At 36.0% G+C, this 22,400-nt stretch overlaps 1 long non-coding RNA gene across 2 annotated transcripts in view; it reads right to left on the bottom strand.

The window, feature by feature from the left end:
• Positions 1 to 22,400, bottom strand: part of LOC145695166 (uncharacterized) — a 150,054-nt gene that overhangs the window by 118,232 nt on the left and 9,422 nt on the right. The window contains exon 1 of one of the 2 annotated variants that reach the window (XR_014133120.1): positions 14,030 to 14,413. The exons of the other annotated variant lie outside the window; for it this stretch is intronic. This is a non-coding gene — a long non-coding RNA (uncharacterized LOC145695166). Of the gene's footprint in view, positions 1 to 14,029; positions 14,414 to 22,400 lie in introns of those variants that run through there. 2 annotated transcript variants of the gene reach the window in all.

Below are 22,400 nucleotides of genomic sequence, written 5' to 3'. Positions count from 1 at the left end.
TTTCGAGGATCAGGACCCAGTGGACCATTCACGTGAGTGTAGCCCTCTACATTACTTATAAATAATCTCTTCCAGGAGAATAACAACTATTAGTTGTTATTGCCGACGAACGACATATTTCTTGGCAACAAAAAAGATGCTTTTTTCTCGATATTTTTCCAAAACTGCACGATAATTTACTCTCACCGAAGTGATTTTATTCAACTTGGTGTCATCTATCGATAATTATATGTTTTATCTTTGGACAATATCATAGTTAAATAAAAGTACAACTTAAATGTTAATTATAACTTTGAGCTATATATATCTGTTTCCTTTCCTTTTATTTATTTTTTTAGTACGACATATGAATATGAAACGAGGCTAAGGGGGACAGTGATGATGAGATGAACGATAATTGTGAGAGGAAACGGGAGAACCCCGAAGAAAGCTACGCATTTTGCGAGAGCTGGGAGCTCATGTACCAGAGATGAGCTCTCTACCATGGAGCCACCGCAGCTCCAGCTATATCTCTGTATTGTCATTTTCCTAGTGTCACAATGACAAATTTGATAAGGATAAGCTTTTAGAAGAAGAAAAATCTCTTTTGTGAGACCTTGAATAAAGATTTGAGAAAATGACTCATAAAATGCTTTGTGTGGAGTGTTGTACTGGCGGAAACGTGGACATTAGGTAAAAGTGATGAAAAACTACTGGAAGCATTCGAAATGTGGGTGTGGAGAAGACGGGAAAGAATTAGTTTGGTCGAGCGGAAAACGAATGAGAGGTCGTTAGAAATGGTGGGGGAGAAAAAGAACACTTTTAGATATTGTTAAGAAGAGGAAGAGAAACTGGTTGGGACATTGCCTAAGAAGAAATGGTATCATGAGGGACGTTGTGGCGGGAAAGAGAGGGAGGGGCCGAATGAAACTACAATTAATAGATGATATAAAAACAGAAAGATCATACGTGAAGACGAAGAGGTTAGCGAAGGATCGTGGAGCATGGAAGCTTCTCAGCTGCTGCAAGTGACCTGCCAGTAAGGGCAGAATACCTATGATGATGATGATTGTTAAATATCACTTTTATCTTAATAGATGACGTAATTATTGTTTAACATAAATTTTGAAAATTACAAAAAAAATCTCCATTATTTCAAAAACTACAGATGAGGATTCACACTCATCCACATCATTTTGTTCCGCACAATAAGTGCTATCCTTTGCTATATGTCTCATGTTTGGGCATTTTATTCGGTTATAAGTTACTAATATTGTGTAATAATAGCTATATCAATAACTAATTATAATATAGTTTGTGTTGTGAAATGTAACTTATTCAGTCGATTTTTGGGATGGAGAATGTCATGATGAGGAGTGCGCACCGAGTAGGATAGTCCAATCCTGCTTAGTTTGTTTATTACCACACAATTTACGTAAGTTATATTTGAATTCGCCACTTATCACGCCATTAATAGCAATAGTTCTCGCAATTATCCGCAATGATATTCTGGAAAACAATCAGTAAAAGACAATTTTTGGTAATGTTTTTGAAACGAGCCAGAAATCGTGTAGCGACAAGAAGGAATGCTACTATAGTTTCATAACTTGTATCATCTTCACATTTAACACAACACGTTTCTATTCCACGTTTTCTCACCTTCACTTGTAATGCATATTCTGTTGACACAACTGGTAATTGTTCTATACAAACAGTGCACTGCTAAATCAGGAAAAAGTTAAAATGCGTCAGTTGACAGTACATATTTGCTTAATTAACAAATGTTTTTTATTTTATTTTTGTATCTAATGTTTATTCGTTACAAGTACGGGATACTGTTTAGCTGCTAATTAAATATGCTTTATTCAATAGGGTAGATGTTCGACATATGCATTTGCCATGTCTTTATTTTAACTAGCTGAACCTGCGCTCTCTACTCAGCGCATCATTCACATATGACATGAATCTCCTTGTCATTCCTCATATCTACTATACATGTCCCTTTACAGACAAGTGAAAGATGTCTTGATAAAAATCGGCAAGGGGTATCATAAAGGAGATATTTTTTATTATTATTTTTTCAATATCTCGCACCGTTTGCAGGATTTAAGCCTACTTCCGGTTGGAGTTTCTAATTCATGTATGATCAGTGTTTTCTTTCTTCTTGCATCCAGTATGTAGTAAACAATTACATTACACACACTATTAACTATGTCAGTGATATATGGTGCAAAACATTCCAAACAATAAAGATTCATCATAGACTGGAGAAATGGTTATCCTTCGTTTTTCATTATCATTTGGGCAAGAAAGAAACGCCTGAGAGATATACAACTCCCTCCGTACGAATATGTGGTGTTGGAATGTATAACACTAGGATATGATGCTTTACTTTTCAAAAAATGTCAACACTTCCAGTGTGCCCCTAAAAATGTAATAAAGAAATAACAGCCATGTTTTTTTTTTATATATAATTATTCAATTAGAACTGAACAATCTACACAAAATTTGTAATCGATAATTGAAAACGGCGCGGCATCTTCCTAGAGCCTATGGTTCCCGAGAACTCACTGTCGAAAGGATTGGCCACAAACATATACACTTATCTTGACCACAAACATATAAACCTAACATTTTAATATATAGATAGACATATCTTTATAGGTTACGCGAAAACTTGCACCTTTCAACTTCTAACATTTTCTGTTACAGCCACTAGAATGAAAGAAAGTGTAGAGATAGATCAAGTTGAGCGGGGCGACGGCCCCGGGTACCGAAGTAAGTGGGCGAAAAATTCGGGAGGAAAAAAAAGAGGAAAAATTACTTGGAATATTACTAGTATGTACTTAAATCCTCTTTTTACTTTAGTCAGTGGTGCTAACGTTACTTATGATAGGAAAATGCATGTGCACATATATAAAATGAATGGGAAAAGGTAATAGAAAGTACTCATGGTCAGAGTCAAGGAAAAGCAGGGCTTATTTCTGAAAAGTTTCTTATGCTTCGAGCCAACCATGGTGATGCCTGGTCCGTCGACCTCACTCATATGTACAGGAGCGCCTTCGTATACTCTCGCCCCGGGCGCTGATTTTCCACGGCACGGCACTGAACGTGCGCCATTGATGAATACATTATTGGGCAAGTGGGAGCCGCCATCTATGTCAACCATTTGCCAACTATGTGAAGATAAGTTTATGGTATACCTGGTATGGAAAAAATAACCATGAACATTTGCATACGCATATGATACCTGCCTGATGGATTTCCCGGCTATTGACACCTTTTCCAAAGCAGGAATGAGTAATTGGGCCCCAGAAACTTTAGATATTGTACCACGAAAGCCAGAAGATTATTTTGACTGATAGAGTAACAACTCAGGATGAAATGTGGGTCTATCTAAGGTCTGCTCAAAGTAATACTCCAAAGAAGGTTCATATTCGAGTCTCAGCGGTCAAAGTCATGTCGACAGAGCTTTGGGACCAGTGTGGAATGGTGATTATGGATTTCCTATCGAAGGGTACCACAATTACATGGACACGCTATGCTTCACTGCTGCAGAAATTACAGGATTCTATTTAAACCAAGAGGCGTGGAATGCTGACCAAAGTTCTCCGTATTTTTCAAGACAACGTTTCAGCTTACAACTTTCATGTTGCCCAGACAGAATCATAATTCTGCGGGTGTGAAATCCTTTCCCATCCCCTGTATTCTCCTGATCTTGTACTATCTGACTTTCACCTCTTCCTAACCGTTAAGTCATTATTTGAAGAAAAACTATTTCCAAGACGATGAAACGCTGATTTCTGAAGTGAAGTCATTGCTTCTGGAACAACCTGCGAATTTCTAGAAACAAGGTCTCCACAAGAGTATAAGAGGTGAGAAAAGTGTGTGGCTATTGGAGGCTCCGAGGTAGAAAAGGGCTAACGTCTGTACAAACTTTCATTTATCTCACTCAACAGTGAGTGAGTCAGAGGAAACACTTAATGAACACTCCTCGAATATTTAAAATGTGTGTGTGTGTGTGTGGGGGGGGGGTATGATAGCAACCCTAATTTCAATCGGCACCCACCTGGTAGTCTCTCATTCTTTTTTTTTTTTGTTTACTATGTGTTGCGAAAAATAAAGATATGTGTAATCTACCAGGGGCGGATCCAAGGGTGCGATCGCTTCTTATTTTATATATAAGTAAAACCAATCCCAGTGTTTGGAGCTCTTAAAAGTAGCTATAAGTAGCAGTATTACAACCCCCCCCCCTCAGTCCGTTCTGGATCTGCCCCTGGAATCTACATCACGAAACATTTTCTTACGTTCAAATCACATTCGCGGGGTTTACGAGCGTCGAGTGTAACTGCCTTTGTTATGCAATAAAGCACGTCTGCTGGTGACTATTATGTCAAATAATCCTCAAACATCAAGTCATTTGAGAGCGACTATTAACACAGATAACTAAGATGAACCCAGGTGAATAATGGCTATCTGGGCAGCGATTTATGTTTCGTATACTTTATAGAATTGCTATACAAATGACATTAGTGTAAAAGGAAAGGAAAGGGAATCAAAATGGGAATTGGGACTATGAACTGAAAAATATATGTATTCTTCAAAGAACTAACGATCATCCCACTTAGTAAAAAGTGCCCACGCTTGAATAAATTTCTAATTATTATTTTTATATTAATTTATACTGACATATTCGAGCCATGAGTAAGTATTTTATAACTCGAATTTGAGATCACTTTTCTAGGCACCCCATGGATGTGTATGATTTTCTTTTTTCTTTTTCTTTTTTTTTTTTAATTGTTACTGCTTTTACAATTTCAGGACCTTTCTTTGTGTTTAACGGAACACAAGGTGGTCCAAAAGTAGGTATACAGTCTCGTACTGATCAACTCATTGCTTTTTATATGATTTATTATCGTTATCCATCAAGTACACTTAGTTTCATTATTATTTGTTCTTAATGTCTTTTTACTTATATTTTAAGCTTGGAACAGCCGAAACAATTAAACCAATAAGCTAAAATATTATACTTGATCCAGACAGGGGTGTACACCTAATTTTGGGCCACCATGTATGTATATTGTGGGAAGATATCAATACAACATAATATACATTTGTAATTTATTATTATACTTTGCAATATTTTGCATATATGCTAACTCCATTTGTAATGTTTGTTGTCTTCGTAAAATAACATATCGTAGAACGTTTAAAAAGAATTCTTAAGCAAAATATGTAAATAAATAAATAAATAAAGTAGTTCTACTGAAGGGAATGGACAGAAATGGATAGAATTGTTTAATGAGTGTAATAATAAAGTACATATAACAATTGGTATAAAACCTGTAGAAGTTAATAAAAATTAATTCTTTTTAAGTTTGTTCTGGCAATGCTTTTGGAGCATTCTCAACTTTGTGTGTATGTGTAAAGAAAAATGCACTTAAGTAGGGCCTCCAAGGCTTATCTTGGATTTTGCAACTGCGACCATGCACAGAGCACCTGCTGACCTTACACGTATTTTTCTTGTAAATGCGAGATATCACGAAAGTAATAAGGAAAAAATACTTGTGCATTGCAACAAAACAAAATAAGCAAGTACATGAAATACGCTATTAGCTTTTGTCGACGACAGAACATGTCACATGATAAAGCAAGAAAGTGTTGTGCCGATTCATGTCCAAGTTCTAATGCTCTCTCTGTGTGATTCCGGATTCGATACTTGTTTCGAATAAACTTAGTAGGTCTCATTGTTTTAGCCGTAGTGGTGAAACGACGCGTTCAACTCCAATCAATAAATGAATAAAACTGAAAGTAGTCCAGTAGCGAACGGAACTTAAAATTGCATTTTCTGCGAGAAGTAATCATAAAGTTTTAATTATCACTATGAAAAACTAAAGATACTTAACTAAGAGATGAACCTATCATTTTCTCTGCGGGCAAAGACTAGCTAATAGACAGACATGCATCATCTGTACGACTGGCTACGCATCTGAACAGTTGGTTGCGTGGCCTCTCGGAGTAGTTACATGTGTATTAAGACAAATACTATACGTTTTTGAACATATTGTATAACATGTTTAAGATGTCCTATACGTGCAGTGTTGAGAACAGTATTATCTATAATCACTTTCTTCTTGTGTACAACTTTGGACCAAACTCGTGAATTCCTACTCACTCAGTGTTTTTAAATGTATTTGCACCAGTGTAGTTCTATAGTCCTCATACTTTTTTTTTTTTTTTTATCTAACTCTGAAAGAAGTGTTATGATGATTCTCTTCATTTCACTAAAAAGTTTCGAATATTTCATTTTACCTTCTCCTGTATTCGCAATAAACTGAATAAGCATATTATCCACCTTTTCTATCTTCATTTCCCTCTGTTTTTTGAACTTGTTCCTAAGCATTCTAATTTCTTTGCCATTCTCGTTCACTTCGTTTTTCGTTTTAATGCCTAAAATACACAGTTTATTCATACTGTCTTATAGCTCCTCAATATATTCTTTTCATCCTCCTCAAGGTGAAAGTAATTTATTAAAGGCTCGTTTTCATCTTTAGATTCTATATTTTATATTGTCATATTAGTTATCAGTTGTTACCATTCTATTTTCATGGAATTTACCTTTATGTACGTTATTCAAATTTCTGTATTATTTTTAAATAATCTTGCCACCTTTACATCTATTATATATTTCCCTATCTTTGCAAATTATCTTCTTAATTCCTTGATCAATTTTCTATACATTCTTTTGCGTTCTCCATTAATCCTTCGTCATGAAATCCAATCGTCGTTTGGGGAATGATAAAAGTATGTGGCTACAACCGAGACTGTTTTGACTAACGAGAAATTTTTTTTTTGCCTTTCTTTTGAATCGGCACACGTCAAATACGAACATTTCAATCACACCAGCCTAATACTTAACAACAGACATAATATTCATTTGTCCGATAGGTGGTATCTATAATCCAAAAAACATTTCAAACGTTTCAGATTCCCGGCAGATCCTCATGTGATTAACCTGTAGATCCATATCGCATATAGCTTCGATGCTGAAAGGGACGATAAACCCAGTCGGTCGGTGTTGTATGATGCGATCCTACACTTCCATTTTATGTACTGTATGGATGGAAACTATCGATTGTTCGATCAAAATATCGCATAGCCCTATATCTGAGACGTCTATCCTCTGAGTTATAAAAGGTCTCAAAATTGATTTCCGAAGAGTGGGATTCATGTTTCTCTCTCTCTTTCTTTTCTTTCTTTTTTTTCTTTTATTACGCGACTGATCAGTGCTATTAATGGCATTAGTCACGAACCAAATAAGCTATGGTTCAAAACTATTTTTTTTTTTAAATCTTAATTATTGAACATTTAGAATCGTTTGGTATGAACGAAAGGAGGAAATTAGTCGGAAAGGTACAGAACGGAAAAGTAATATTGAGAAACACGAAGAGGGAAAAAATCAATGTTAGATTATAATGTTTCAAAAGAGGGAAAGAGAACTATCTGGAAGCGACGTAGTAGAGGATGTGGTTTAGTTGAAGGAAAAGGGAAGAGAAGAGAAGAAAAATTACAAAAGATAGATAGCGAGTTCGCAGTCAAGCGCTTTAGCTTAGCCGACTCAGCTAAGTTGCCTTTGCCTTGATGATTGCCAAACACTGGTCCAAAACACATGTGATACCTGAATGGACCAAATAGGTCCCAGAACCATAAATTGTCTACTAACATTTATTCTGTCTCCCTTGTCAATTTTGAGTACAGACTTTATGGATAGTATTACAGAGGAAAATTCTTAAATTAATATCGGAAGGATATTATGTAAAAATAATGAAAAGAAAAAAAATGTATTGAAAATGGAACTTCAAATTGATGTTGGAATTAAGAGTTGAAATAGTTTCGTTATAATGAGGACCGGAAAGGGTTTAAGCAAGTGGCAGAAGCCAGAATCATATTTTCTTGTATCGAGGATAACCCAATTAATCCATACGGAAATCAATCAATTGAAAATCAGATTCGCCATCTTCCATTATCGTCAATCACTTTCATCAGTTTTTACATTGAATTCATTACCATATATTACAAAACAATCCTTAATGATGAAGACGATTGGGACCTAGGCCTGCACCTGAAGATATAAAACCTCAATTGAGATTATGAAAGTAAGTAGGTCTAGATTTGGAAGTAATAAGAGCACAGAGTTTGAGGTCGTTCAAGGAAATAGTTATGAGATTTAATGTTAATTTCGAGTTGAATACTTATTTAAGCAAATTATGTCTATCGTGTTGATCACGAGTAATGAAATGATTAAAAAAATAATGTATGATGTATTTATTGATTAGGCTTATTTATTTATTAGCAGTTTATTGATTAGGCTTATTTATGGGTTATGTTTAGCAGAAGGGGTCCAGAAGCACGTAAAAAACACAAAATTTACAGGAAAAATGGATGATGCGCAAGTACTTAGACCTAACACAAAGTAACCTAATCTAACCTAATATAAGCACTGGCGCAAATCCCGGGGGGGGACGAGGGGGGCATGTCCCCCCCAATCTTGGACCTGGGGGGGACTGTCCCCCCCAATAATCTGATTTAAAAAGTGCTTTTTCGGATAAGTGTCATTATTTATGTCCGACTGCTCCAAAGGAATGTAAGATGAAATTGATTTCTCTTGGCTTTTCCATTTTTTTTTTCTAAAAAAGAATCGTATTCTGTAGTATTTCAAACTGAACGTCGTGCTGTAGTGAGTTTAGTAGTCTCATCAATATGTATTAATTCCGCTTCCGCTATTTGGGCACAAATTGCAATAAATGCCAGAGGAGGATATGCCCCTCTCCTCATGCTGGAAAGTTGTCTCAGCTGTAGGTACGGGCACACATTCCGGGGAAATGGGGAGACATGTCTCCCCCCCCCCCCCAACATTGGAACTGGAAGCTCTCCCAATAATCCGATTTGAAAAGTGCTTTTTGCAGATAACTGTGATGAGTTGTGTCCGACTGGCACAAAGGAAAGAGATGAAATTTGTTTCTCTTGGCTTTTCCATTTTTAATGAAAATGAAGGCGTGCGACTGTGCGTGACGTAACCTGATATGAAATCTTATCTCCTCCTCTCCCCTAGGCCCTAGCACACGAAGAGTATATAGACTATCCAACGTCAGTAGAACCCATCTTTTCAGTAAATGCACATTTAATCTATTTGTAGTATCAGCCTAGGCATCTACTCATGCTTCGTAAGCTAACTAACTCTATAGCCTATGGAATCCGGAGGTTCAATGCCGCGTTCACAAAAGCTCTCCACTGACTTCTATTTTTAGCCAACTGGATCCAGTTTCTAGTTTGTATTCCTATCTCTGCGAGATCCATCTTAATATTGTCTTCCCATCTGCGCCTAGATCTTCTTAAAAGTCGTTTCCCGATTGGTCTTACTGCTAACACTTTGAAAGCGTTCCTACTTTCTTCCATCCTGGCTACATGTCCTGCCCACCTAAGCCTCCTAGACTTGATGACCTTAACAATGTTTGGTAAGCCGTATAATTTACGTAGTTCGTCGTTATGAAATTTCCACCATTCCCCATTCCCGTTCCTCTTGGTCCGAATATTTCTCTCGGGATCTTGTTCTCAAATACTTTCAGTCTATGCTCTGCACTCAGTAAGCGACCATGTTTCGAAACCACACAGAACAACAGGTATGATTATCGTTTTATACATTTTAAGCTTCAAATCCCTCGACAGAATTCGCGACGACAAGAGGTTTTGAACTGAATAATAACACGAATTCCCTGTTTTTAGTCGACATTTAATTTCTTCGTGAATATGATTTTCGTCTGTTAATATTGATCCTAGATATTTGAAAGAATCCACTTTATCAAAAGTATTATTTAAAATTTTAACACATACATGAATTGCCGTATTACGGTCCCGACGCACTTCCATGTATTTAGTTTTCTCTGCATTTATTTCTAAACCCATGTCCATGCAAGCACGTCTAATAAGACCTTTGCATTTCTTTCTATTTTTCTCCTATCATCCCCTACTAAGTTTACATAATCAGCGTACGCATAACCTGGTGAACACTGTTCAGCTCTAGGCCCTGGTTGCTATCTTTGATTTTCCTTATAGCGTATTCCAGGACAAAGTTGAATAATAATGGCGACAACGCATCTTCTTGTTTCAGGCCATTGTTAACGTGAAAGCTCGTGGCCAAAAATTTTCCTACCCGGACTTTACTTTGGGATTCATTTAAACATGCCTTAATTGATCTAATTAGCTTTATCGGTATTCCAAATTCTGTAAGAACGTTGTACAATGTTTCTCTCCTAACCGAGTTATAAGCCTTTCTAAAATCAATAAATAGTTGATGTACCGGACTACTGTATTCCCGCTTGTTTTCAAGTATTTGGCGAATGGTAAATATTTGGTCGATAGTTGATCGATTTCGTCTAAATCCACACTGATAATTTCCAAACATTTCATCTGCGTATGGGGTCAATATTGCTAATAGAATGTTTGAAAGGATTTTATAGGATATTAACAGAAGAGAGATGCCTCGATAATTATTGCAGCCAGTTTTGTCCCCTTTCTTGTGGATTGGAACAATGATTGATTCTTCCCACTCTTGTGGCAATTCTTCCTTGTTGTAGATAAGGAGAATGAGTTTGTGTATCTTGTTCCACAATTTTTTGCCTCCAGCTAAAATTAACTCAGCCGGAATTTCGTTTACACCCGAGATTTGTGTTTCTTTAATTTCTTTATAGCGATTTTTACTTCTATTCGATTGGGTTCTGGAATATATGGTTCTGCGGTGTGTATCTTCCTTTCTCCACGCACATTAGTTTTTGGCTGCGTGTTAAGCAAATCGTCAAAGAAATCTTTCCATCTATTTAAAATGCTGTCTGTATCAGTGAGAACTGTTCCATCAGCTTTCTTTCATATATAAGAACGAGGTTCATAGCCTTTCTTAAATTCGTTTATCCCTTTATACATGTCCCGAATGTTTTTATTTTTACTATTATCTTCAAGTTCCAAAATTTTAGCTTTCAAAATATCGCGTTTCTTTGTTCTAAGAGTTTTGGAAGTTCCTCGCCTGATGTCTACGAAATTTTGTGTAGTTATTTCATTCGGATTTTGTAGCCAACGTAATTTTGCCTGTTTTCTCTTCTCTGCTAGTTCGAACCATGGTTTGTTCCTACGTATTTCCGCGTGTCCCAATTTTTCTTTTGAGAGAGGATGTTTCGTAAGCAAAGAAAAGAATTCAATTGCTGGAACATTTTTCTCTATAATCTTAAGGTTACATCTGTTAAGTAAAGAGTATAACGCGTCAGATTTCCGAAACGATTCCTGTAATGTTATTGAGATTATAATCATTTTGCTCAAAGAGTATTGTTGCGTCATACATAATTGATATTCTTTCTTCATGGTTTTGGGGAAGGCGTCATTTATATTATTATATTACTATAAAACAATTTTAACGTGGATCTTTGTGGATGCCTAATTAGAAACATACCAATTATAAATATGCATGTATTCAGATTTCAGAATGTTTTCACATCAGTGATTTGTAATACTGATATGTACTACTACTTCATCTACATCACCTAATATATAATATACTCTACAACAGTTGATCAGATTCATCTACCGTAATATGAGTTTCATCTCCCTTATCTAGAATAAGCCTCAAATCTGCCCACCTTCCAATGTTGAAGACAACCAATGGCGTATTTAGGATTTTCTTTCAAGGGCTATGCCCAACACAAGGAAGGAAGTGGGCAATTGCCCACCTGAGTTTGAGAATTAAATATATTTTAATTTATGCATTTTGAAGTTATAATGGCAAGAATTACAGATCGATAAATCCTATATGATATGATACAAAAATTTAGAGGTGAATCTAACCCTTTATTCTATTCATACAAGAAAAAGAAAACATCCTCTTGGCCGTCCTAATTTCCCGGGCTAATTATTCCCCCGTTTTGATTTTCTTTAATGCAAACATTTCCTTCATTTAAAAATAACTAAACGATATATTGTTCCTTTGTTATAATAACTAAAGTCCTGTCATGTTGATATCCGCGCATGTTGGTGTGGTACATTAGTTTCGCTTATCAACTCTTCTTAGTTTTGGTGTTACTGATGACGGCCAACTTGAATCACAACTGACAACGGTCGATAAAGTATGATAGGCGAAATGAAAGTAGTAACGTCAAGAAAAAGAAAAAGAAAAATAGAAAGGATGACAGAAAGAACTATTAAGGACGCAGTTCTTATATGGAATGAAATTTGACAAATACAGTATTATTTCTGAACAAAAAGCATAAGAAAATGGAAAGTCAATGACATTCTTAAAAATGGTAAGAAGGATTATTGTTGTACGTGGAATGCGTAAAACTAACAAATTATTTCGAGGGGAGAATGAGCCCGATAGCCTCCTAAATACGTCACTGAAAACAATTCTGCTCCCCTGATCCGTCAGAGCATTGTTTTTTAACTTCATAAATATTTTGAACATCGTATATATATATATGGGAACGTCTTACCTGTCCCCCCCAATGTTGAAGACAGATTTGCGCCTTTGAATATAAGCACAAATAAGCGAAACTCTATCATTTTTTGGAAAATTATGCTGGACTCCTACACTAACATAATCTAACATAAAATAACCTAACCTAAACTAACCCAAACTCACCTAAACTAACCTAATGTGAACAGAAATGACCGAAATTGTAACATTTTTTTTAGAAACAATTGCTGGACCCATTCTGCTAAACATTAGCCTTATTTATTAGCAATGTTGGTAATCATCAATCGGTAGTCAAATCATAGTGATTTGCATTGAATCTGAATGTAGTTGTAATTATTATCGTTGGCCAATCGGTTCTTTTGTAGTATATCAATTCAAAGGTACTTTAATTTTTTTAAAACACTTTCAGTCAAAACAAAAACCCAGTTGGCGTCAAGTTGTTTTTCAAGGATTAACATTGGTGATTGATGGCGACAATAATATTCAATAAGCTCCCAGGTGTTACGAGTCCAAGAAAGTCTATAATCAGTCAGCAGCTTTTAGGAGGATGATGTGTGATCAGCAAATCGACTTTCATTGCCGTAGTATCTGGCATTCTAGAAGACTTCGCTATCTCTTAGCTAAATCAACGCAAAATTTATGTGCTTCCAATGAGTATCAAACGCGGGACCACTTGAATTCAAAGTATGCATGCTAACCACTCGAATACATGGGAGCATTATAATGAAGTTGAACAACAACGAAAATCACAATCTGACGAGAAAATAAAATGTATCTTTGTCAGGGCTAATGAAATGCAACGAACAAGCCATTTTAAGTAATTTTCCAAATGGTGAATTGTTAGGGCGACTAGAAAATATAGGCCCAAAAAATCTAGTACATTGACGTAAATCCACAAGAAAATGAAAACATTGTCATTCATGCAATGCACTCACATAAATCAGAGAGAAAAACGTTCGAATTAAATACTTCTTGATCAGAGTCCGATAGCAAGAACGAAACGTTAAGCTACTCTTTTTGTTAAGATGATTTATTTATAGTTATCATGAAAAGTTAATAACTTTTGAGTTTTGAATAATTTTATATAAAATCATTTTGCTGTAACCGAAAAAGAGCGTATAAATCAACAATTCTGGCGAGAAAAGAAAGAGTATATAGGGCTAGTATTTGAACTTCCAAAGGAGCATAAAGTTCATTTGGTCACTCTAAAAATGGTTATGCTATTCATATTCCTGTGCTTAATTAATTTAGCTGAGGCAGTGGCGTATTTAGGAGGGGAGCTTCCGGGCTTAAGCCCTCCCGAAATCTTACTTACTATAGTAAAGTATATGAAATATCTTGCAGAATTTTCACATTTTCAGGCAAAGCCCCCCTTCCCCCCGAAAGTTAGCAAAGCCCTCCCCGAAACAAAATCGTAAATACGCCACTGAGCTGAGGTAATCTTCATTGAACTTAGAATAGATTTTAGGATTTTAAACTAAAAATATTAAATTAGCAAACAACAATACTTTCTGCATTCAACTTGTCAAAACTTACAGTAAATACAAACAAACAAGTCTTCTTTCCTCGACTTCTGCCTTATATCTCTTATTTTGGAATGCCGGAAGTTTCACATTTATTGACTGTTTGTGTTCCGTGCCCCACACATATCTACTATCTTTATCAAGTCCTACGGAGCCGTTGTGACCGGCAATACTGGAATTTTCTGTGCGTTGCCATTTATGGTGGATCTGTGTGCGGTAGAAGACAAACTGCGATAAATAAGTAGTAGGGCTATCTTCTTCAAATAGTTCACATTACACTCCCATTTGAAACATTCCTTCTTTGTGATAAATTCTGGTCTACACTTTGATAATAACTGGCGACGGACACTAATACTATAGTTAAAAAAACCGTCTGCTCCCTACACATGAGCTAACTTGTATCATCATTATAGGACTTGAACGACTACTGAACTTTAGAACTGAAAACTACCATGACTTCCCCGTTCCCTATAACCTGATGTTACTGTTTCTGTCTGTGCTGCTGGTCGAGACACCAATTTAAATGTTCCTGTTTGTCATTCGGTTATTCATTTTCTGCTAGTATAGTGAAAATGGAAACTAGGAAAAATTCAGTGTATCGGGAAACATAGTTTCTACGCCATCATAACTTGGGGCCATATATTTATTATTAGAAATATGCGTTAAGACACATTATCACTTGTGCAAATCCCGGGAGGATGAGGGGAATATGTTCTCTCCAATCCTGGAACTGGGTGGACTGTACCTCACCAATAATCCGATTTGAAATTCAATTCAATCTTTATTCATCCATGTCGTACATTATTGGTCAGAGACCAGTACATAGGACTTATCAAATAATAATAAGACATTTGAATATAATTGATATTACATAATTTTACAAACTATCACCCAAGTATTCATTAATATGATAATACATTTTGTTACACAAAAAATTAAATAGTTCATTTTTGAAATTTCGTATGTTTTTGATATCTTTCAAATAACTTGGGAGCTTATTAAACAACTTAGCGGACATAGGAAGAACACTTCTTTTGGTGCACGCATAGTTTTGGTATGCTGTGAATATGTTATTCTTTTGTCGTGTGTTGTATGAATGTACATCGTCAACATGAAGAAAACTACTTTCATTTCTCTTTACATATATGATACTTTTGTATATGTACAGACAAGGCACAGTTAAAATTTTATTTGACTGAAAGACCCTTTTGCATGAGAACCTTGGTGATAGATTAAAAATAGATCTTATTGCCTTTTTCTGTAGACGAAAAGTAGTAACACTGGAATAGGAGGCTCCCCAGAAAATTATTCCGTAACTTAACAAGGATTGAAACTTACCATAGTACAATAACCGCAAAGTTTCTTTTGACACTGAACCACGTAGTCTATAAATGACAAAACAGATACGGCTTAATTTGCTGTTTAGCTCAGTAATATGTGCATCCCATGTAAGCTTATTGCTTATTGTTACACCTAAAAATTTAGTGGATTTTGAATAGTCTACATCAGTTGAATTTATCACAATGGGAGGTACTGTTCGAGGTGTACAAGAGTAATGAAAATTTAGTGCTTTTGTTTTGTTTGCATTTATCAGCAGTTGATTCTGAGATGTCCATTTTATCAAACTCTCCACAGTTTGTTTTAATTTACTTTCTAGTTCAACTGTATTGTCCACTGTTACAAGGACATTTACATCGTCAGCATATAGTACAATATGTTGGGGATACATATATTGAGCAAGATCATTTATGTAAAATAAAAAAAAGAATTGGCCCAAGAATTGAGCCTTGAGGAACACCAGCAGAGATAGTAGCAGTTTTGGATGAAAATGTGACTTGCTTATTGTTAATTATTTTTTGTATTTTTACTACTTGTTTTCTGTTTGTCAGGTACGAGCGAAACCATTCATTACTACACCTCTAATACCATATTTCTGGAGTTTTGCCAGTAAAAGAGAATGTTGAACACTGTCGAATGCCTTGGAGAAATCAACAAATAAACCTACTGCATATTTTCCTTTATCAAGTACTGTAGAAACCTCTTTAATAAAGTTAAACAACGCTGTATCAATTGATTTGTTTTTCTGGAAACCATGTTGAGAAGACGAGATTAGGTTATGGCAGGATATAAAACTTCTCAAGCGCGATAACATTAGTGATTCAAAAATCTTCGAGAAAACAGACAAAATAGAAACAGGCCTATAGTTTTGAACATCATAAGTATTTCCTTTTTTGTGCAAAGGTATAACCTGTGTTTTTTGGGGGAGAAACAGGGAGTAATCTACACCCCCCAACACCCCTCCAAATTTCTTTACACACACCCCTGGATGGAAAAGGAATACTCTCCCAAATCCAATTGTATCAATCAGTATCATATAGGTTATTTATTACATAGAGTTAAAAAAGGTTTAGCGTTTAGGAAAGAAGACAATATTCTTATTTATTTATTTCACTTCAAAATACGAAGTGACCTCGTTCTTATGTACGGCTTCCAGAACCACATGACCTCATTGTTTCGGGCGATATTTCGATCAAAATTGACAAAACAGACCGCGGATACCTACCTTCCTGGGCTCCGCGGTCGCTTCCGAGAAAAGAGATTGATGGACAGATGCAGATGACTGAAATTGGCAACGTCTTGAGCGGTCATTTACCTACCTCCTCCTCAATAAGGAAAAATGTGAATATAGTAATAAGCCTATACCGGATTCAGTTGGTATATAAGTGCTACTCTGCAACAGGCTCGCAACCAGAGGGAGGCTAAGGAGGGCCTGGTCCTCCCTAAATTTTTCATGTCCCCTCCAGACCTCAATACAAAATGCACAATTTAGATATTTGTAAGAGAATTTTTAATGACTTGGACCCTCCTAACATATTCATGGACTCCAAAGCTCTGTGGCTGGTTTCGAGCCTGCTCTGCAAGTGGTGTATCAACAGACGGACGTTAGAAGGGTGTAGTCAAAACGTTTTTAGAAATGAAGAGATCGATCGAAGTAAGAATTATATATTTTTTAGACTGAATCTAGTGTTACGCAGGAACGCATTTGGCGCTAGCTTAATTTTTGTAAAAGTATATTTTTATTACGTAAATTCATTGAGCGGAACAGGGCTCATAGCGAGTCACTTTTTTAACTAAAATTTACATTTTTTTCAAGTTGGTCACTAAAAGTTTTTTTTTTTAATTTTTCACTAAAAGTTACTTTTTTGAGAGGTAAAGTTACTTTTTCGTTTGCATTTGATCTATGTTTCGCATTGGCAACTTTCTAAGAAAAATATAAAAACAAATGGAGAAAGGCAGAAACTTGTTACTTATTACTCTTCTGAAAGCTTCAGTACTTGCTGCCATATGTGAAACAGTCAGTTTTATTCTCATTTCGGCTTCTATTCTTTCTAAAGCACAGTGGACGGTTGGTGGATGCTTAAGCTCTCAAGGTGAGGTTGAGAACCCTTCTGTGTCTATTCTTTCTTCTATCATAATAATCTTTTAGTTTTCTCTTGTAATAGTTACCGCTCCGTTCAACGTTGTGTGTATGTGTGTTTGTGTGATTCATCATGTTCGTCTTGTGTTATGCTTCTTGTATGTTCTTCTTAAGAGTAGGTGATGAATTTGAATATTTCACGTTTTTAAGAACTCTTAATGCGAAGTTAAATATAATGTCTGGGATGAAGAAATTCCGAAATAGGCCAGAACTGGTTCTACTTACTTAGAAGCTTTTTACTTCTGCTAAGTCTGCCTTCCGTAACTACAAAGAATACTTTGAAAACCTAGGAAAGGAGGAAGCTCAAAAAGAAGAAGTAAAGAAGAAACAAAAGAACAAACAAAGAAAGAGGTGATGGAGAATTGACAATGGAAAAAGGGGCATGATGAGATTTTGGTCACTTTTTCGTATGCTTTTGGCCATTTTTGGTCACTTTTCAACTATTTACAAGAGATCAGACCACTATGAGCCCTGGGATTATTAAAATTAGGGTATATTAAAGAGGACAAAACAGAAAGATACAACATATTTGTAAATTGAAAAACTGGATTTCTGGAAAACAACTAAATCAATGAATAATTTTCTTATAAAAGATATTCAGAGCCAATAACGTAGCCAGGAAGAGACAGGAACGGAGATTAAGAGATCAAATAATATTACAACAATTAACGTTAATAACAGGGTTAGAATATTAAAATAATGAAATTGAAACTATGTACAGTTTTAATTACTAAACGAATGTGATTTCAGCATGGGACGAAGGATTTTTCCCCAATTAATATTTTGAAAAAAAAAAATCACCCACTAAAACTTGCTGAGGTGAATAAATTGAAATAATAGCAGAATTTTGCAAAATAATTAGACTACAATAATTCGTATGTAATCAATTCACATGTAATTACTGAGTAAAATAGTGGAGGTTAATTCCTAATACAGTGAAACCTCTCTTAACGGGCATCTCTCAATAGTGGACATCTTCGTAAGAGGACAAACTTTCTTATTCTTCCATGCCATAAATATGTGTGGTGTGGTGTTATAAGAGAGAACCCTTCCTTTTAGAGACACCTCTCATTTACTGAGAAATAATCGGTTTCACCGATGTCCGTTTTGAGAGGTTTCACTGTATTACTTAGTTTAATAATAATAATAAATTCTCAAATGTGTGAACTTACTTTATTGAACCTACCACTGCAAAGAGCTATTATTATTATTATTATTATTATTATTATTATTATTATTATTATTATTATTATTATTATTATTATTATTATTATTATTATTAGTAGTAGTAGTAGTAGTAGTAGTAGTAGTAGTAGTAGTAGTAATAGTAGTAGTAGTAGTAGTAGTATTGCAATAGTTGCGTAACAAAATATACTGTTTTCTTGTTTGAAAATGAAATGAAATGAAATTTTTGAGTTTTACGTCCCACAGTTATGCCGGTTAGGCTAAAGGAGACGGTGATGATGAGAGATGAATGAAATGGTGGAATGAAGAAAGTGGGAGGAAACGGGAGAACCCCGAGAAAACCCACGCACACGGTGTTTGTCCACCACAAATTTCACTTGGCGGGAGCAGGGTTTGAATCCAGGACCCCAAGCACCAGAGGTGAACGCTCTACCACTGAGCCAGTTTTCTTATTTGAGTTGAGAGCACACACCCCCTTTTATTTTGAACACCCCCCCAAGTAAAAATTTCTGGCGTACTTACTGGGGAGAAATGTGATTTGTGTCCGATTGCCAAGAAGGAAAGTGAGATAAAATTGATGTCCCACCCCTAACAAGCCTGAAATCTGCCCGCTTCCCAATGTTGAAGACAACTCTGCTTATATGGGAACGATCTTTCCCGTCTCTCCGCCCCCCCCCCCCCTGGTTGAAAGCAGATTTGCGCCGCTGCACATTATGCCTCTGCAAAAAGGCTTGGCTACCATTGATAGTTGTTCAGATTTTCTTTTTCATAGGAATATTGCAACTGTTGCAATGTATTTCGTTCCGTTTATTTGTAACCATGAGAGGCGTGATAAAATAATTCACACATTTTCCGGGTGCAAAATAATTTTGGTGCTGCTACATTTGTGATTGAGCTGCATAAAGTAATGCTAACCTTCCTGCGGCTAACAATGTGTTTTTCCGTAAAATAATTCAAATATGAACGCAACGCAAGTAACCACAAAATAATCTCTATTATATTAAACCAAATATTATTTGATTCTTTAGCAGTGAATACTAATATTTCATAATAGTCTCTAAAAGAATTTTTGGGGCAGGAATACCCAAAAATACTTTGCAGAGATCCATGAATTTGTTTTTAAGTAGAATTTAGTAGTGGGTGTTAAATATTAACGAGTCACGGTATGTCTGACTCTCCAGGGGAGTAAATAAGGGCCCCACTGACCCCGCATTGCGGAGGAAGGGCCCAAGCATTAGGGAGCCCTCAAATCGTAAAGTGGGACGAAGAGAAGAGGCCCCACTCCACGCTGTCTGCGGCGGGGCTCCCAAGATTTTAGTTACGCCACTGTGACCCTCAAAAGATATTAGAATTAATTTGTTGATTTAAGCGACCTTATTTAGCACCAAGATTATATAAGACGTGGACTGACAGTTTAAGGTGGAACCCGAACTACCGTAATGCATTGAAATTTCAATGTTTCCCCACTGGAAATCGAACCAGGATCACACCACAGATTGAGTGGGTCAACTTGACGTGACCCACTACAACCCGCCACCCACTGTGACCCACTCTGACTCACTACGACCCACTGACCCACTCTACTCAGTGCATTATAGATATAGACAGCATCTTCTGAATACTGCTGAATTTGTCTACGGTTTACTTGTAAGATCTCCATTTTTCTTTCATTTTGATTTGTTTCTTTGATATATTTACTTACCTGAGCTGAGTGTATCTAAGCGGGAAAAAGTCAGGAACTTTTGGATATTGATATTTGTAATTGTAATAGTAGCAATAGAACTTATTAGTTGGCTTTCGAGACACAGTCGAACTTTACACTGTTCTTCCCTCCCCCCCCCTTTACGTTGGACTATTTTATTTTGATTTCAGACTTTTAAATTGCACTTTATTTTCCACTGAAAAGTATCTGTAGCTCAACAAGGAATGATTATATATAATAATTAAATTGAAATTCATCGTAATATGACCCATGGCAAACATTTTACCATTTTATATCGTAAAAGTTAGGTCTATTGCCATTGTGATAGAGCGGTGCTTGAGCGATTGACCGTAGAAATTCAAACTGCGATTACTGATAATTTCACAGCATTGTTTTATTACAAGTGTAAACTATTTAGTCAGTGGAGAGAAGGATGTGGATCATGGGTCAAGATTGATGAGTTTTGGTGGGTGGTAGGTCAGAGTGGGTCACGGTGAATGGTGGGTCAAGTTTTCATTGACTCACGTCATATCTGGACTACACATACCAAAAGCGCACTCAATAGCCACTACATCAGCACAAAGAGGGCTTATTATCAGCATTCGTAGCTTTGAAACTACGTATAACTCAAATAATAATAATAAAAAAAATCTTACCAAAGCAAACACTTATTTCTAACAATATGTAGTGCAATTTCGGCAATACATCACTACCTTCATCAGACACATTATCACATCATGTGTCTGATGAAGGCAATGATATGTTGCTGAAACCGTAAGACTGATTATTACTAATAAGTGTTTGCTTTTATCAGATTATATTTTTATGGGATAAAATTGTAACGAAAGAAAACCATAAAAATTCTATGTTCCTACTTATTTCATTAACCTCTCCTGATGTAAACATAATCGATACGCAAACATGTCCCGTAGTTTAACTCCAATTATTTTCATCGAATATTGTTGAGTGAATCGTTCTGTTCTATTCGGTATTTTAATGAAACTTTGAAATTAACTTTTTTCTTCCTTCCTTCCTTCCTTTTTTTTTTTTTAAGGAAACAAAAATAAAATCCAGAATGATTTCTCCAGTGTGTTTCTCGATTTCTTACTAACAGAACGTTTTTGCTCTATTTGGTTCTTTAGATGAATGACGGCAGTTGTAGAAAGTTCCTACATATGACAATACCTAGATAATTATTCCCTAAAATAAATTTTACTCATTACAGAGGGGTTACTTACTATAGGACTATTACAGTGTGATTTTCTCCTTGGCCCTGCGCTATTTGGCATACTTCTAACACGATATCAATTTAAATTTCGAAACCGTAGTAACTAATCCATCTTACAAGCCAATTACTGTAGCATAGATTTGATTTGGCATGATTCCTGCACAGCTACAGTTATCAGACAACGCACAAATTCAAATTGCTATTTAGTTGAAAGGTTATCTGTGATTCTCGGGTTACAATGAAACTCCTGATATCACCATGAAAGCATAACTTTTGCTTTAGCCTACACAATTTGAGCTCTAAAAGCATTATGAACAATGGCGCTTGTTTCTATTCGCCGCGCTGTTTTCGTTCAGATTTCCTCTCTTTCACTTATATAAGTGCAAGAAAGGAAATCTGAACGAAAACATCGCGAATACAAATGTCAATTGTTACAGAGGCTTGATGTATACCGAGATGATGAAGCCATGAAAAAGGACGGTAATACAGAGTTAGTACAGAGAACGCGAATTTTCTTCTGGCGGGCATGTAAAGAAATCAGCCTTGAAGTAAAGGTGTATAAGATGAAGTAGACTACATAATAATAAGGTGATGTAAGACTCACGGAAATATCATAATCAGTAATAAAGTTAATGTCCTCTCCCCGCTGGACTACTGGATAGCGCGTGCCTTTGGTATGCAGGGTCCCGGGTTCGATTCCCGGTGGGAGAACATTGAAATATGAACGCATTACGTGGTTCGGATTCCAGCTTAAACTGTAAGTCTATGCCTCGGTGCTAAAAGGGGCACTA

The sequence above is a fragment of the Thermobia domestica genome, chromosome 9, assembly GCF_964235325.1.
Source record: "Thermobia domestica chromosome 9, izTheDome1.hap1.1, whole genome shotgun sequence".
NCBI classification, from domain to species: Eukaryota; Metazoa; Arthropoda; class Insecta; order Zygentoma; family Lepismatidae; genus Thermobia; species Thermobia domestica.
This window is presented reverse-complemented; position numbering and strand designations above follow the sequence as displayed.